This window comes from Podarcis gaigeae, assembly GCF_964106915.1.
Source record: "Podarcis gaigeae genome assembly, chromosome: 9".
NCBI lineage: Eukaryota > Metazoa > Chordata > Lepidosauria > Squamata > Lacertidae > Podarcis > Podarcis gaigeae.
The window spans coordinates 30,254,627-30,272,834 of record NC_139685.1 but is presented as its reverse complement, the minus strand read 5'-3'; the positions used below and the strand labels follow the sequence as shown (position 1 = coordinate 30,272,834).

Sequence of the window (18,208 nt, the reverse complement as noted above, 5' to 3'; positions counted from 1 at the left end):
CACTGCCCCCATCCCCCCGGGTTACAGCAACCATCCATTAAAGTGAGTGAATGGAACTTACTTTGCCAGGACCACATCTTTGGTAAGTGTTTCTGAAGCAATACAGTAATGATTATTTTGCAGTATTGCATTTTAATAATTAAAATAAAGCACTGAGCATTATGCGCACCACTCTGTGGGAAATACTTCCCAGTAACCAGGGCCCTCAGAAAGCATAATTCACATTAGCAGAGAGATGCTTCCACAGAGCAGAAGCCAATGGCGATAGCATAAAGGTGACCCTGACTCATTCTCTCTCTTTCTAAGACAGAATCAACAACCAAGCTTTCAAAAGCATGCTTTTCGCCTCACAGAATTGCTTCTTTTCCAGTTCTTCCAATTAGAGAGAGAAGAACCTACTGCTCACAGTTACTGTCCACATCAGAATGGAAAACAATTTGCATAAAACAAGAGTGGGGGGGTAAAAGAGGAGAATGAAATAGAAGACACACAGACTGCAACAGAAAACATGTAGGAGATTGTCACAACAAAACCACTAACTAACAATCTACACCATACATTTAAAGCACTCTTACACTGCTTTAAGTGTCATGGCTTCCCCCAAAAGAATCCTGGGAACTGTTGAGGGCCCCCCCATCAACATTGTGTCCTCTCTCTGGTGAGGCAAGGTCAAAGGAAGCTTAATCTATTTCACCAGCATGATTTGTTGTTGTTTTTCTCTTCAGAAGGGGATTCATGTGGTCCACCACTGGGGCACATAATACTGCTCTAATTTTCAAAATGCACAAGACACCAAATGACAAGAATTTCGCCAGGATCTGGGAGGGAGTGTAGGGGAAAGGAAGGAAATCATTAAGTAAAATTGACAGGTCTTTCACCTTACTTTGTCAGTTTCATTAGAAACGATGATGATGATGATGATGTGACTTCAGTGGGCTTGGTGGGCAAATAATTCAGAAAGAAATCTATTCTCACACTGTCAGTAAGGAGGTCCATTAGGTCAAGATGGAATTGCATCTGAAAAGAGTTACAGGGCAGTACGGGCCAGAACACACTAGCTGGAGGGGTTGTGACATTTAAAGAGGGGGATGCATAACTTGAACAGTGATAAGATGAATTAACTTATGTGGGAAAAGATAATTAAACCACCTGAAAATGCACGTGTGATTTCAGCCTTAGACTTGCAAACTGCATCCTGAAGGCAGTAACAGCATTTGTAAAAGGTTTAAAACACATTCTTTCACACCAGCCCTTAAATAAACGCTTTCCACATTGCATCTAGAAAATATTATCCTGACTGAGTATCACTTTGGAAACAACCCACTGCTATCCTGCAAAAGAACTTTCAAATCCAGAGGGGCCTATTTTTTGTTTGCATACACATCAAATGTGGTTTACAGGAGAGAAAAGTCTTTATTGGACAAACACACAGCCTCTTCAGTTGTGCCTGCAACACTCCAAATAGACGCCAGGCCACACCAATAAGTTAAGATTTCCCATTTTTGACCAGCTCTTGTCTTTGAAAAAGTCTTTAATGACAGCCTCCTAGCAGATGAGACAATATTAACTACTACACTTTGCACAATGGTACACATACAAATTTAAAAAGTGAACAAGCACCCCCTCCCAATGTTCCCTAGTTTTGAAAATTACAGGCAAATGCTCCAAAACATACTGTAATTTCTTCAGATGTTGAGAAGCCTAAACTCAAAAATTTCCCCCCTATGTCTTTTGTCCTTCCCTTAAGTACAAAAAGTCCAATTTTGCACACCCTACATGAGGATTACTTCTGGACTTCACAAAAGTCTATTCCAAATTGCAGCAAGGCCACTCACTTGACTTAAATTGGTACAGGAAAGACGAAGGACATTGCTTTAATCTATGAAGAGACACAGTTAAGCACTTTCCAGGGTTTTATGTGCAGGTTTCATAAAAATCCCAGATAGATAGATAGATAAGATTAGGTAACGCATTATCAGAGCCAGACTCACTAATGCCTCAAGAGCAAATGAAAAGAGTCATTGACTGACTATTAAAGTGTAACAAAATTACTGACAAGGAAATGGTTGGATAGCAGAGCTATAATAATTAGCAATACTTTTAATCAAATATTTTATATCTCTCCATCTCAACAGTGGATAAACCAGTTCCCATCTCCTGTTCCCTGCAGTAACAGAGAGATTTTTATCCATGTTGCCAACAGAGACACATCTGCCTGAAGAACATACAGTGGTACCTCAGGTTACATACGCTTCAGGTTACATACGCTTCAGGTTACAGACTCCGCTAACCCAGAAATAGTGCTTCAGGTTAAGAACTTTGCTTCAGGATGAGAACAGAAATCATGCTCCGGCGGCGCAGCAGCAGCGGGAGGCCCCATTAGCTAAAGTGGTGCTTCAGGTTAAGAACAGTTTCAGGTTAAGAACGGACCTCCGGAACGAATTAAGTACTTAACCTGAGGTACCACGGTATACACATTCTTTTTGCCTCCTCCCCCTCCAATATCTGTTTTCTAACTTTTTCTACTGTCAAATAATGTTCAGAATACAAACAGAAAATTAACCTTCCTGTTACTAAGCCCTTTGTCAAAAGTCATTTCTAAAGAAAAGGACCAGCAGAATAAGAGAGAGGCTACTATGTTGAAACACAAAGGTTTTTTAACAGCTTAGAGTGACTGGTGGTGGTTTGGGTGTGTGGTGTGTGTGTAAAATGTATTCTTGAAGGAGTCCAAACTGAAGGATGAAAATAAATTCCATTTTCTCACTCGGTGAGAAATTCTGAATTTCTGAATACAACCCACCCATTTATTGAATGATTTTCATTCTGAGGTTTTTGTTAATGTTTACTTGTAATTCATAGGAACAGAGAAAGCTGCTTTGTATTGAGTCAGACCACTAAGCCCTCTTATATAAGAAGCAGCTCTCTAATGGTTCAGGGTGGGGGAATCTTCACCAGCCCTACCTAAAAGATAGCTTCATTGTGGTGTCACTGTGATGCCAGGGTTTGAATCTGGGACTATGATACCACAGGTATAACCAGCCACCCACTTCTAGGCATGGTTTGTTTGGGATTTGAAGCCTAAAAGGGATCCTATCTATGTACTGAGAAACCTGAATGCATCATGGGTTGACCTTTCCATTAGACAAAGCAGCCTGGCTCAGGCAGCTGATTTTGGGATATCATTAAAAGGAAGCAAACCATACGTGTTGTTGTTATGCTTTTGGGGCATTTTTGGCCATTTTGGAAGTGTACATATAAAAAGCTCAACAACTCGGGTGAATCCTCCCCAAAAATGCTCACCAACTCTGTGCAATCCTTCCCTTCCACCCCACCCCACCCCACGCATGCTCCTCCTCCCTTTTAACAAAGGAAGGTCCAGAAATCTCATGAAGGATCACACAGCACAGCTCTCTGTGTCTCAGAAATTAGAATTTTCATTTGCCGTAAAATCAAGCAGCAGCCTGGACACTGCATCACCAGATCAGTTTCCAAAACCACAGAAAAAGTCAACACCGGGAGATCACAAAGGGGGCATGGAGATAATGGTGTCCCTGTTGGTCTCAAGCAACTGGTATTGAGATACAGTACTGTCTCTGCATATGGAGGTTTGACAGCTAATATATTTTTTTAAAACCTAAACTTATGAATTTGTCTGACCTTTTTTAAAAAAAACCACCTAAGCTAGTGGTGTGCATATTATGTTTGTCAAAATGTTGCTAAGCTACAACATATACCTCTTTAAATGTAATGATTAAAGTATATTTGTTTCTTTTTTTCACTTTGTACACATCATGGAAACAAACCTAGGGAAGGATCTAATATCCATCTCAGCTTCCAACACCATTTCCATTATATATACATAAGAATAAAAAGCCACAACCAACCACTATGCATATGAGTTTTGAATGCCAACACTTATAGAAGGCAAATCTATAGCATAGTGTTGCACACCACTCCAATCTTCAAGCAGTCTGAGATTCCAGGGGTCCCACAGCCGAAATCAAACGCTGCTTTGACACTCTTTCCAGCTTGCTGCTTTTTCTTCCAGTTTCTGGCTCACATCACCCAACTCTCTACTCTGGCCTTTTGTCCTTCCATTTGCCATGTCACACAGATCCACTTCCTTGGTTCCCTTAATGGCCCATCGCCCAGGCGACCACCTCAACAGGAAGCTAGCCTGCCTTAAAATATAACACTTGCTGGATCCAGGGATTAGGAGGGTCTCTGCATACAGCCTACTTCCCCCAACACCAAGTGCATAACAATATATTGCTTGAAACTATAACACATGACAAAGCCTTCCATTTTCCAAGGGCTAAATGGGAAAATAAGAATCACAAATTTAATGGAGTTGCTATGAAGATGAGTACTATCAGGATTGTAAAATGTGAAGGCCACAATCCACACATGCCTGAATCCTGCTGATTTTTTAAATAATCCCCCCCAAAAAAATATTACAAATCAAAACAAATTACTTTAATTTAATACAATTTCTTAAAATCAGATTTCATGCTCCTGTTGCAAACATATGTCAATCATGTTTGGGAAAGATAGAAATTTTGTTCCTTAGCACTTAGGATTGTTTCACAGGTACACAATTTCTTATCACCACTTGATGATCCCACTGAAAAGTATTAAATGGAAGTACTATTTGTGCTACTGTCCAGGGCACGGCCTGAAGCGAAGGCAAATGATGTAATAACCTTATGGAAGCTAAGCAGATCTGGGTCTATTAAGTGCAATGCCCAGTTGGCTGAAAGGCTGGATATAAACGTAATGAATAAATGTGTGGTGATGACTCATTCACACGTGGAGGTCATTCCTTGAAATTGCACTCAGTGTGTAACAAACTTTGATGTGTGAGTGAGCCTTTAGACTAGGCCATTTCTGTCACTTTATGGCAGAATGGAAATCACTCTGATAGCAGCTGCCTAAAATGGCATTGGCTACTGTTGCTCAGGCTCTGGGGACAGCACTTCCAAACTATTACTCACAGCATGATGACCGTTTCAGCAGGTCACAGCAGATATTTTCCTGCTAGATTCTCACTTCCTACCCCTGCATCTTCTATACTAGTTTCCATCTTTAAAACTTTACTGTTTGCAAACTTTTGGAGCTTCCCTCCCCCCAACTCCTTTCCTTTTTCTTTGCTAGGCAATAAATAGCAATCCAACAAATGCATACAAATGGCTTTCCATTAGAATTTTAATGTACTCTTGGAATGAAAGAAAAGCTTAATATAAATCTTTTTTAAAAAAATAAATAAATAACCAGTACATAAATTCAGACTGGGACATTGCCACCTAGGCTGAGCTGGAGAGTTCACTGTCTGCTGTCCCCCTCGTAAATTAACTGAGGTCTCCTGCTGCTGTAAATGAATAGCGCATCTTGGAAAAGATCATATCTGTCAAGATTGCAGATTGGTTTTCTCTCAGAGTTTGCAAAAAGTCACAGCTTTACAATGCCTTCATTATGTCGATGAGAATGGCTTCCCAACTGGAAAGAAATGTGTGTTTTATTCCGTTAGGCCTAAGATTTACAGAAAAAGCAATTTTCCTTCACAGTCAAGATACAACTCCCACCCCCACGAAAAATGTCATTTCACGTCTTTCATTCAGTCACCTTTTTACTGACAAATGTATATTCTTTCAGCTTCATGTGTACTCAAGAATTGTGACATTTAATGGCCAAGTAAGGTTAATCACAGGTGAGTGCATATACCTGATGGATATTGCAGCCAAGGCTGTATTCTCTGCCTTAAGAGAAATTGAATGATCTGAGCATATGATCTGGTGTCTCTCACACTTCTGTAAATGTGGGTAGCTAATATTTCAATTCCATCTGGAGAGCTAGGAAATCCACCTCAAAATGTTACAATACGCTAGGACTGTGACCTAAAAGAAAAAAAGGAAGGTAAAGAGATATATATGTATATATTGTGCCCGCAAGCAGGGCTAGACTCTTCTCTCTTTCTGACTTTGCATGACTGCAGTGCACTTAAAGACAAGTGTAGAACTGTTTCTGGCTCAGCTTTTAATTTACTAGTTTCTGTCACAATCCTGGACATTATGTGCACTGACCTTGTACTTGGCTACATGAATGCAAATAGGCAGTTTTCTCAGGGCAAAGTGCCCTATTAGCATTCATTAATGCTAATGCTAATGTTACTCCTCGGTGCAGCATAAAACTCTTAATGCCAAGTTATTTGCTGAGGAGCAATATAAAAATTGCTACTCCACAGCGAGCCTAAGCCACCTGCTGCTCCAAATCAGCAAGAAGATAATGAAGTGTGTGTCTGCTTGCTTTCGTTACGTAAGTGACTATTTCAAAATGAACAGCAGTTCTAAGGCTGTCTTAAGGGGTTTTTTTCGAGGTCTGAGACAAATGTGTTAATGAGGTCCCTGCCACCCTTTGCGCAGGCCAGTTTTGTTTGAACTTGCCACAGAGTTTTCACACAAAATGGTTGGTTTCATTTTTCACATACTTCCCTTCTCTTTCTTTCATTAGAAAGCTCCAAAACAACTGCCATTTTAAAACAAACCCGTTGTTCTGTTTCACCGTATCTTTTTACTTTTTACCTAAGCATATTTGCATCCCAGAGAAATGTCCCTTCCCTTGTACAATCATAATGCTGGAACCTTATGGTGCAGGGCGGGTAGGAAATCTCTTAAATAAATTAAATCAAAGCTAGGAAAGCTATAAGTCATCAGTTATTCTAACCCCTTGCTTCCATTCTTAATGTGTGGACTAGGTTAGCATAGCAATACAGCAAAATAAAAGGTACAGGTTTCACTACTAATATAGATCTCTAGCTCAGCCTGCTCTAACAGGTTTACTTTCTGTGTGACTACACTCACCTGTAAAATCCAGGGGTGAGGGAGTAGGAATTCAATCTATCATTGATGCTGGTAGATATTATATATCTCAGTCCTCCTCTAAGGAGCTCAGATTGTTCTACATGGGGGCGAGGACTCTTTTTCTGCCCAAAGGCCACATTCCTTCATGAGCAACCTTGAGGACCCAGGTGCAGGGCTTACCAGGGGCAAAGGGTGTGAAAGCAGCACTAAAGACATTGCACAACAACTTGGGATCAAAATGGCCACAACTTTATTGATTATAGATGCCAGTAGGCTTTGGCATAGGCATTGGGTATGGATCCTGAACCAACTAACCCGATTGCTGGTCGATCCAGAGATAAAGGTTTCCCCCCACGATGCAGGATCAAATAGGCCAAACCCACCAGGACACCATTTGGGGAGTTATATGGCCCATTAGCCCCCATCTAGGCCATCAGACTAACTTCCCCGCCCCCCCCCCGGACCCTTTTACCCAGCTACCCTTGTTCCAGTTTAGACTAAGAATCCAACCCAATTTCTTTTTCTGCCATCTGAGTCAGTCTGTCCTCGCTGTCTTGCCACCAAACCACTTACATCTACAAGCAATTACACAAGCCCCTGTAGCTATCCCGTAGCCAGGCCTCATTGCCCCTAAATGATATATGCATGTCACCAGGCCTGAAAAGCTTTGCATCGCTGAAACAGATGCCAGGGTGCTGAATCACCTGGCCTCCCAATTGTTCCACTGTGCGGCACATTGCCCTGTTCACCTTCTTTCCAGAGCTGACTGAAAGAAGTTGGAACTGTTGTTTCAACTTCAGATCCCACTCTCAGCAGAAGTCTGATGTTTCTACACGCACACAATAACACAAGCACAAAGCCATCCCCCTGTCCAGAAAGCAAGAGGCATATCACAGTTCGAGGAAACATGTCAGCCTGGCAAAAGCATTCAAGCAGAGCACAGAGAAGGACAATGGAGAGGTGCAGCCAGGAGAGAATCTAAAGAGAGAGTGCATTTACCCCTGGGTTTCAGAGTCTCCACTGCGCTAATCACTGCACCTGTTCTCGCCTCAACACACATTAGGCGGTATGTCTGCACATTTAGCTAAAACTCACATCCAATCCATATTTTCATGTAAATCAACTCTATTGATAACTTGAGCAGCAAGCAGCTTCTAAATGCAGATAATCAAATGGTTAGTTTTAAGAAGGCTTAAATAGATGGTTGAATCTAGCTGAGATGAAAGGGGTGGCAAAAAGTCAATGCAAGGGCAGGCCCTCCAGGTTGCAACTCAGAGTGGCAGAGAAACAATGCCAGTGAGAGGTCTCCAAGATCTGGTCTAAATAGGATTAGATATTCTACATAGGTATAACCAATCAATGCACGATAATAGATGCTAAGGCTTGAACAGTTGCTAACAGTTCCCTAAAGGGAACATTTAAAATGTTCAAAATACAGAGAAGGGGAGGCATCTAAGAAATAACATAATGCTCAATTGGTGCAGAACACCACCATGCTGGCTCTTTTGTGGAACTAAAAGAGCACCAGAGCTTTTGAAAGGGCGCTTTTGTTCCCATATTTTATTCTGAAAGGATTTGCAGCGATTGCCAAAAGAAAGATACTTTAATGGCTGCTTACCTACAAGTCTGCTTTCTTCACAATGCAGCTGATAATGCAGGCCTCTCCCTGCAGACTTTCTGCAAGTGATGGTTCCTGGTACATTGCTAAAGTTATTTCCATTCACTTTAACAGCTTACTCAAAGAGGAGTGGGGGGCAGCAGAAATTTTTTTTTTTTAAAAAAAAAATCTGCATACAAAGAAAGGTTTTCTATTGTATTCTAACTTTAGAATAGTTTTTCTCCATTCCAAATGTTAGGTTTTATAGAAGGTCTCTCATTTGAAGGGGAACAAGCTCAGTTTTAGGTACAGCATATGCCCACTTTGCAATTTCTTAATCTTCACTTTAATGTTAACATGGCATCAGCAGAACAGATGGTGACCATTCAACAATAATAGTGGTTCTATGACAACTATATTACAGGGATCAGGCCGCCATAAGGTGAACCTTGTAACAATAGTTTTTACCCTTTCCTTATTTTGCAGTTGTAACTGTTTTATTTAGTTTATAATTGAATATTTTATTGCTGTAATCTGCCCTGGGACCTTATGGTCAGTGGGACTGTATGGTCAACTCCCATTGTTCTAGGTGCATTTTGCGACAGGAAATTTCATTAGCGTGAGCAGTTTCTAAGCTCCGGGCACCTGAGATTTCAGATTAAAAATGCAGAGTGGAAGGAAAGGAGGACCCTTTTCTGCTTCTACACTTCCAGCAGCTCTCTGAAGACTGGAGAAGAGACCCTCTTAAGAATATTAGGGGGGTGGGCAGAGGAAGGACTAGACCATGTGAAAAATGAACATAATATTTGGGCTACAGTTCATTCATTTTCAGCTTTGTATAAAAGCTTGTTATAAAACAGCTTTGTATTCAGCTTGTTATAAAAAAGCATGCCTAGACATTCTCTTGTTGCGTCCATAACCTAGGTTTAAGGTGCCATTTAGCTCCTAGCTTTCATATCTCAGTTTCTAACACTGCTTATGGTAAAGGCCGGATAATAAATTGATGGGCCAGATTCCTGCTGGCCCACAATTCCAGCATATCAAAATGGCAGTTCTCAGTCTGCAGCTGCTGCTCCGCTGCAGGATCCAAGAGGCAGGGCACTTTAAACAGTCATGGCTTATCCCAAAGTATCCTTTGAAATGTAGTTAGTTAAAGGTGCTGAAAGTTGTTTGGAGATCTCTATCCCAGTCTCAGAGCTAAAATTTCCAGAGTTCCCAGTGAAGAGGGGTTGATTATTAAAGCACTCTGGCAATGGTTGCTTTGTGAGGGGGGAAACTGTCTCCTAACAACTTTCAGCACCCTTAATAAACCACAGGATTCTTTGTGGGAAGCCGTCATTGTTAAAAGTGCTATAATATTCCCTTAAATGTATAGTACAGAAGAGGCCTAGGACTTAGTATGAGGTGATAAGTGTCCCTGCTCTGTGTGCTGCCTTCTCAGTAAAAACACCACACACAAACACATAAAAATAAAAAAGATACATAGCTAAATTCTATGTCGTAAGTGGTTTTTTCCAGTTTGGCCCTGTAGCAACCATATGTGAGGCATATTTAAAAAGCCACATACCAGTACTGTGGGCTGCCCTCTGAGAGGAAGTGTCTCTGTTTTAGCTAGCACAACCAGTGTTTTCAAGATGGATTCACATCACATACACCGCTTCCCAAATTACAATTGCATCTTTTTTTTTTTTAACAACAAATATCGCAACACAATTGTTTCTCATTGAAATTGCAACAGTCCCCAACTGGGCTCTACCTCTTCAGGCTCAATTCACATATTAACCATATTCAGATACTAACATTCTCGTCTTAGGAATCAATTTGGTGGTTGTTTTCGGCTATAATCATCTTAGGTCAAACCTGAAACAGCAAAATGGCCTTAGATCATTCTAGCATTCTGCTCTCTGAGGAGAAATATTTTGGCTCCGGCTAAAATATTATTATTGCCATTGTTTTTTATTGATTTATTGGTTTGTTTGTTGCTTGTATAGGATATATTGTTTTTTAATGTTTGATGTTTTGTTGTTTTATATGTTGTAAGCTGGGGAAACCCAGCCAGATGGGCAGGATATAAATTTATTATTATTATTATTATTAGTTGTTGTTGTTGTTCTAAAATAGCCAGAATCTCGAGGAAAGAAAGGGCCTGCTCTTTGAATTGTGCCTTTTCTTCTTTGTACAACAGCTCCGTTTAAGTGTATGAGTTCAGAATGACAAATTGCTATAAATTCTGGAATTTTTGTAGGGGGCTACACAGGGGGCAGGGATCTAAAGCCCAGGTTTCATCCTCCATCCTATGATTATATCATAGATATTAGCACTGTGTGTCTATAATAGTTTGTGGTGTGTGTGGAAATATTATGCTGGCTGACTCAAACATTATTATTAAATCAGAACTGGCAAGTGTTGATACCTTTTCCTGGCTAGGTCTCTAGCACCTTTAATGGCTGCAGCACAGTATCTCCCTTCATATCTTGTGCACTTGGAGGACAGTCATGTGTAGAACAAGAAATGGGGTCAGGCCTGCTCCTTTTTCTGCACATCTGCCCTTGATGTGGGTAACTCGTGAAGGCGACAATATGATGAATAAAGTAGCCACGTCTGCATCACCAAAAAAGGCAGGTGAAATATAGTGGTAATTTGCACAAATGTTTCATGTTGTGTATATGTGTGCATATATTAGGAATAATTGCTGTAATTTTAATAGAAATAGAGACTTCCCCACTATAGTGAGGTGTAATAAGGTAAAACCCAGTCTTCTTGAGTCCTTACAACTTATAGGATCCTGAAGAAGGGCATGGCTGGACAAGGGTACTCCTGTTTGGGAGTGAGGATGAACGACAATGTTTTATGGCAAGTCTCCCTTGTTTCTTTCTGTTACACGATGGTTAAAAGTAGGGTGGTATGTAAATTCAAAAAATAAAGTCATAATAATAAGTCATAAATAAAAGTACATGAATTGTGTGGGGAAAACAGAGCAAAATTACAGTTGGAAAACAGTCCACCATCTAGTAGCACCTTAAAGACCAACTAAGTTAGTTCTTGGTATGAGCTTTCATGTGCATGCACACTTCTTCAGATACACAGAAGAAGTGTATCTGAAGAAGTGTGTATGCACACGAAAGCTCTTACCAAGAACTAACTTAGTTGGTCTTTAAGGTGCTACTGGAAGGAATTTGTTTTGTTTTGACTATGGCAGACCAACACGGCTACCTATCTGTAACCAGTCCACCATCTATTGTGAATGGTGACGTACTACAGGCTGGTACAATACTAATATAAGAAAGACTGTTGTAAGATGTGTCACCACAGGTCACTGTACATTATGGCTTTGGACAGCTTTTAGAGCTGCTGCTGGTATATGCCGTAATATTTTTTGCTTCAGAAATATATATACAGTGGTGCCTTGGGTTAAGAACTTAATTCGTTCTGGAGTTCCATTCTTAACCTGAAACTGTTCTTAACCTGAGGTGCCACTTTAGCTAATGGGGCTTCCAGTTGCCACTGCGCCGCTGCCACGCGATTTCTGTTCTCATCCTGAAGCAAAGTTCTTAACCCGAGGTACTATTTCTGGGTTAACAGAGTCTGTAACCTGAAGCGTCTGTAACCTGAGGTACCACTGTAAATGTTTTTTAAAGCAACACAACATATTTGTGTTGCACTATGATCATGCTAACATTATATACATAATAAACTAAGAATTATTATCACCATCGTGCATTAATGGCTCTGTTGATTCCTGTTTAACACCATCCGTCTCCAAGAAACAATGGTGTACAGCAGTTGTCTGATGTGAACTGTGATTCCAAGGCTATTGCCAAATATGAATAGAAAATGCTCTAAAACAGTGTGAACAGTACGTTGGAGATAACCATTTTATTTAGACTACTGGTTGTTATTTTAATTGCTTACAAAACACTAACAAGCGCCGATAAGATTCAACCCCAGCTGTGATGCTTTGCAGCTGCACATCATGATGCGGCATTTTCCCACCATGACTCTGCAGCACCATGTCATGAAAGTAATTACAATACAATTTATTTATTTTATTGCAAGCACTAACATTATTCCCAGTACAATATTTAACAGTTTGAACAGTGCCTGCTTAAAAATAAAAAATAAAAAAAATGATCATGAGTCCAGAGCTCGAGCATCAAATAATCATGATAGCGTGTGTGTTGGTGGGGGGTTCTATTTTATTCAGGAAGGTTTTTGCGCTGCTGAGTTTGAGTCGGCTTTTATTGACTTCGGTTGGATTTATATTTATGCTGCTTTAGTGTTTTATGACTGCTGTTTTAATTTGTTTTATATGTGGTTTTTTTTTTTATTCTATTTGTAAGCCACTGTGAGAACCCTCTGGATTAGTCAGCAGGATATTAACTAGTAGGAATAAAAAAATGTAAATAATGTTATACTTGCAGTATGTTTAGCACAGCAGCCAAGCAGCTAGCGAATTTTTCTAAAAGCTGAGAATTAGCAATGACTCCCACAAGTATATCATCCGCAATCAACTCTCTGTAGATCCATTCCAGGGGCGCCGACTTATAAAAAATATTGGGGGGGCCCATACCGGGGTCCTCGCCACAAGATCCTGGCTGCGGGGCGCAATTCGGGAGGGCTCGGCTGGCCGGGCCCAGGCCCGCGGGGCTCCTCCGCGCTCCCCTCCCCCGGCCGGGCGGCGCCTGCAAAGGCTGCGGGTTCCGCTGCACCTCCGTCTCTCTTTCCACTGGTAGCGAGAGCGGGTGGGAGGAGGCCACCCGGGAGCCGGAACCGGGCACCAAATAAGGAGAGCGGGGCGGGCCTGGATCCTGGCCTTGTTTGGCGCTTCCCCTCGGCCAGCGGCCCAGCCAAACCCGCGGCGGCGGCGAGGCGATGCCGGCGCAGGGGGGCGCCCACCCCTCGGCCCCCGCCCAGCGCTGCCGCCCCAGCACCTGCCCGCTCCTCCCAAGGGGCCTTCTCTCCCTCCCGCCTCTTCGCAGCAGTAATATAATTTTCCTACATTGTTGGGGGGGCAGAGCCCCCCAAACGAATTTTTGAGGGGGCTTGGGCCCCCTCAGGCCCCATGGAGTCGGCGCCTATGATCCATTCCAATCCAGGTCCATGCCTGGACATGGGAATGAGTCAGTCTTGGTCACCCCGATGGATAACATTTGCAGAAAGTGGGCAGGGGGAGTGTGACCTTACTGCTGCTTCGTGATAGCTCATTGCCTTTTGATACCATTGACCATGGTGTCATCCTGGATCCGCTCCAGAAAATGGGAATTGAGGGCAATCTGTTACAGTGGTTCCAATCCTACCATCGGGACAAAGTCCTGAGAGGATCATTGGGAGAATGCTTTTCAGCCGCTTAGCAACTATGTTATGGGATGCCACAGGACAAGCTGTGGCTGTGGCGCAGCTACACACACACACATCACCTTTTGGGTGGCACAGTATTGCCTGCCTTACTTGAGTCTGGCAACAGCACCCATTACCACAAATGTAAAATTCTGAAATTTTAGAATTTGTGGAGGGAGATATTATGATAGAACAAAATGTGTTCATTTCTAAATCTGCATAGAAACAACCCCACAGTTTCTAGTCTGTAGTGATTTCATGTTTTTAAAAATTTCCGAAGACAGAACAAGTAATCAAATTCCATAGTTCAACATGAACCCCTTGATCCTTTCAATATGAAACAAGTGTAAAATATTGACTAGTATATGATGCTTTAAAGGAGAAGAAAGGCGAAAAATAGAGTAGAATGGAGTACGTGACAAGTCTTTCGGAGTGGTTTTTAAATCTATGAACAACCCACAATATTTCAGTATAGTTTAAACAATGGCTTAATTTGTGTTGTGCTCCTAGGCATCATCTTGCCCTGGTAGATTTAATATTTTCAAATAATATCTAAGTGCCAGCAGATCCCCAAAGACAGCTTCATATAGTAGCAAATGGATACTAGGTTATATCAGTGGTCTGTTTGTGGGCCTCAGTGCAATGAACACTCCAAACTGTTGGCTTCATAGTCATCCCCAAAGGACATTTAGATAGCAAAGAGTTTTGCTATTGCAGCAACAGACAAGGAATTTGTCACCTGAAAACAAAAGCTGTAACAATGAATGCTTCTGTTATGTGCTACAGTTGTTAGCAATCAACAGCAAGAGGAGGGGCACCGAGACAGAAAAAAACCGGACAGGGAGCACATATGGGAAAACAAATCTTCGAAATCTTGTCTGAGCAGCTATAAACTGAAATATTGTTCAGTAGGAAGTGAGGCTTTAAACATTAAAATGTGCTGGCAGAAGGTTAGAAAGCAAGTACTGTATTCTGGCTGGCTATAGCAATTCAGTAACTAAGGAGTGAACAACCCCACATGAACAGTGGCTTCACTTGCTATATTGTTAACACAAAGGCTTAATTCTTTTACTCATTAAAATATTTTACTGAGTTCTCTTTTGCAACAGGTTTTGTCTTCTCTTGCTGGTAGGTAATGAGCTCACCTGCATCATCTCTGATGGCTTTGAGTATTTCATCTGATCTAGATGGTTTTGGTCCCTAGAGGATTCAAACAACTCCTAAAATGTTGTATTTTTTAACCTTCCCTAGAACCCGTGGCTTCAAAAGTAACTTTAAAAAGAGCATAGGTCTAGTCTTAGCACATGGGGTGGTAAGTCCTAAAAGACTTTTGTGGGGAACTTTAACAAAATATTGCACAATGTTCACTGTTTCAGTCAGCAAGTCGTTCACCACTAGTCCATTATATTCAGCATTCCGTGGTCACTGAACATGCTCAAGCCTTTTAAGGCAGGTTGCTTGCCCCTCCCCCCCCCAAAAATATGGAACACTGTGGTTCCCAGTTTGGGAGAATAGGAATTCCTATCTATGAATATTTCAACATCCTTACTGAACAGTAGGACTACCATTCCCTTTATCTTCCTTTTGTATTGAACATACCTAGAAAAGTCCTTTTTGTTGCTCACTGGCCTCATTTGCTACAGCATTTCACTCTCTTTAATGTCTGTGCCAGTGTGCACATTTTTGACATGAAATGCTACCTCCACATTTCTTTCTGTTGCATCTGTTATTTTGGAACAAGTTAGAGCCTTCAGTTCCTAAATTCTAATTATTGAAGTCATCTCACCAAGTCTGTTATACCTGTCAAGTTGAATGTATCTTCCAATACTAGAAGTTCATTATGTTTATTATCTGTACTCTGCACACTGGGATACATTTAAATCCTTAGATACTCTTTTCTACTGACTCACCTGTTACTTTAGTACTGTATAAGGTTTCCAGGTACCCCCATACATCTCCCAGTTTCTTCTGTAGCAAATTCCTATTTTTAGTGCTTGCATTTGGATTTACCCTTATAGGTAATTTATCCTTACCCCTTTAAAGACCTTTTGATCAAGCACCCTATTTTTTGCCAAATACATTTTCTCCAGCCCTCAGGCGGTAGCCTATAAAGAAAGCTTACACCTTGGGTCCCAGAAACTGAACATCTCAGATCAATATTCATCTGTGTAGCCAGTAATTCACTTTAAGAAGTCTAAGTTTTTTGTACTCCTCTCCTCTTTATGAGAAGAATTAATGTGCTCTTTAGGCAAGAAGGGTGGGATATAATAGATATAAATTTAATAAATATAATAGTCAAACATAAAATGTAGTTCTGCCTGGCAAGTAGGGCTGATGAGTGTTCAGTCTTGGGCAACCTGTCTCTCATACCCTGAATCCATGCACTGAGGAGACAATGTACTTCACGAGTTTAACAGGCCTGGTCAGCACACAGCCATCTCTCAGTAGGGGATCCCCAATCACCACCACCCTTCACCTTTTTTCTACAGACAATAGTTGAACTGCCTTTCTACAGACAGTAGTAGTCTTTGAAGGGTTGAAAGGCTTCCTTCCTACCTAGCACAACCTGCTGCAGCTGTCCTCTATCAGGATCCTCAGTCACACTCATTAGAAAGATACTAAAAGGTTTTTCTTAGTTCCTAAAGATCAGAATGCCTTTGACATCCTGTCTTCCATGCAGTTTTATCTTCCCCATTGCCATTTTCATCATCTTACCTGACAGTCTCTCCCCACTTTTCCTTGCTGAGCTGCCCTCTTGTCCTCTCCAAGAACTCATCTTCTCTAATGAGGCAAGGTGTGGAAACACAGTCCTTACTTCCTCTTTCAACAGAGCAATCAGCTCACACTTGCTGCAGGTGTAGTCTTGCAACTCCACTGGGTCTGTGCTGTCCACTTTCTTGGCTCTTGTTTACATCTTAAGACTCTTTGTCTGCTGATGAACTGGCTTTTGCTTCTTCCTTAACTTCTTTGTTTAAACTTTGCTTGGATGTCTGCAATATTTTTGCCTGCTTTTGCAGAGAGTGCAGGGTCTCAATAACTCAAACCTCTGATCAGGTCACAGCAATCTTGGGTCTTCATCAGAGACTCCTGGGAGAGTATGCAGACAAGCAGCTACTTCATCAGAACAATAACTTACCACAGAGAGTTGTTGAGTGACTCTAAGAAAGCTATTCTTGATGCTCATTTGATTCACCATACACCCTGTAGTAACCCCTAAACTCCAAAGGCTTAAAATATGGTGCATATATTGTGTATCTATTTATTATCCCTCTTCTGAAATGCTCAGAACTTGTCATATTCCTTCAGACAATTTTGCCTACTAGATCAAGGGCTGATGACCTTTTTGCAATGGTGTAGCATAGGTTACCAGCACCTGGGGCTGTGCAAGTGGTGGGTGGGAGGGAGTGAAACATATGGAGTATGCATGCACGTTTCAATTGCCTTACAGTGTCCACATCGCCCAGGAGATTGCAGCTGCAGACATAAGAAAAGAGTCATTCCATTGTCTGGAGAGGTCACTTCCTGGTTCACATGAAGAAGCCATTTTCAACAGAACCCAGAAACAGAAGCACACAGCTGTATTGAGGCAGCACTGGATGTTGAAATTTTGCACTCCTAATTTTGTGCCTGGGGCAACCATTCCTGTGGCCCTCACCACACTACACCACTGCCTTTTTGGACCCAAGGGCACATTTGCAAACAGGAGGAACTGTTGTGGACTCCGCTTACACCAGAATCAATTGTTAGTCACTATGGAATGCTTCTGTCAAGCCTAATTTCAGCAGAAGGGCCCTTTTGGCACCAGGGCAGGCCTGTCTCTGGGCACAGGAGTGGTGAACTCAAAACTAGGCCATATTAATATTGTATCACATCTCATGCTTTCTCCCCTGGCAGTTACCTGTGGAAAAGGATAGCCTTTGAATAAAGTTGCTAAAAGAGGTTACTGCTTAGTACTTTTAAAGTCTAAAATACATTTTTAATTTACTACCCTTTGAACACTAGGTGTATTTTCTTCTGTATTTATTTATTAAATTTATACCTGACCCTTCCTCCCAAAAGAGCCCAGGGCAGAATTAGTATCCATATTCTGCATTACATGCAGAGAGCATTTGTTTAAAGTCGTCTTTGTAACTTACTGTAGCTGCTTGGCAAATGTTCCTTGTGCAAAATCCCCTCCTCCCCCGGCTCCATTCATTTATCAAGTATAGATGTATGTTTTTCTCGCATAAAGGAAAGGCTATTTTATAACTATTATGCAGATGCTTTTTAAGGCTAGCCCATTAATCTTAATTTACGGATTTAAACAGCTGTTTAATTTATTTAAAAATGTTCCACTTTGGCTGCAATCCTAAATTTGCTTCTCATGAGTTAATCCCACAGAAATCAATATGAGCGCAGTCATTATGGCCACAACCCA

General features: G+C 41.4%; 1 long non-coding RNA gene across 6 annotated transcripts in view; it reads right to left on the bottom strand.

The window, feature by feature from the left end:
• The window catches only part of LOC310852543, a 68,647-nt gene extending 58,226 nt beyond the window's left edge, over window positions 1-10,421 (bottom strand). Inside the window, exons 1-2 of one of the 6 annotated variants that reach the window (XR_014568239.1) lie at window positions 10,255-10,421; window positions 5,722-5,894 (exon numbers count right to left, since the gene is read on the bottom strand). This is a non-coding gene — a long non-coding RNA (uncharacterized lncRNA). Of the gene's footprint in view, window positions 1-5,721; window positions 5,895-6,857; window positions 7,177-8,475; window positions 9,258-10,021; window positions 10,183-10,254 lie in introns of those variants that run through there. The other 5 variants (XR_014568240.1, XR_014568241.1, XR_014568242.1 and 2 more) reach the window with 5 other exon arrangements.
• Between the last annotated feature and the right edge of the window lie 7,787 nt (window positions 10,422-18,208).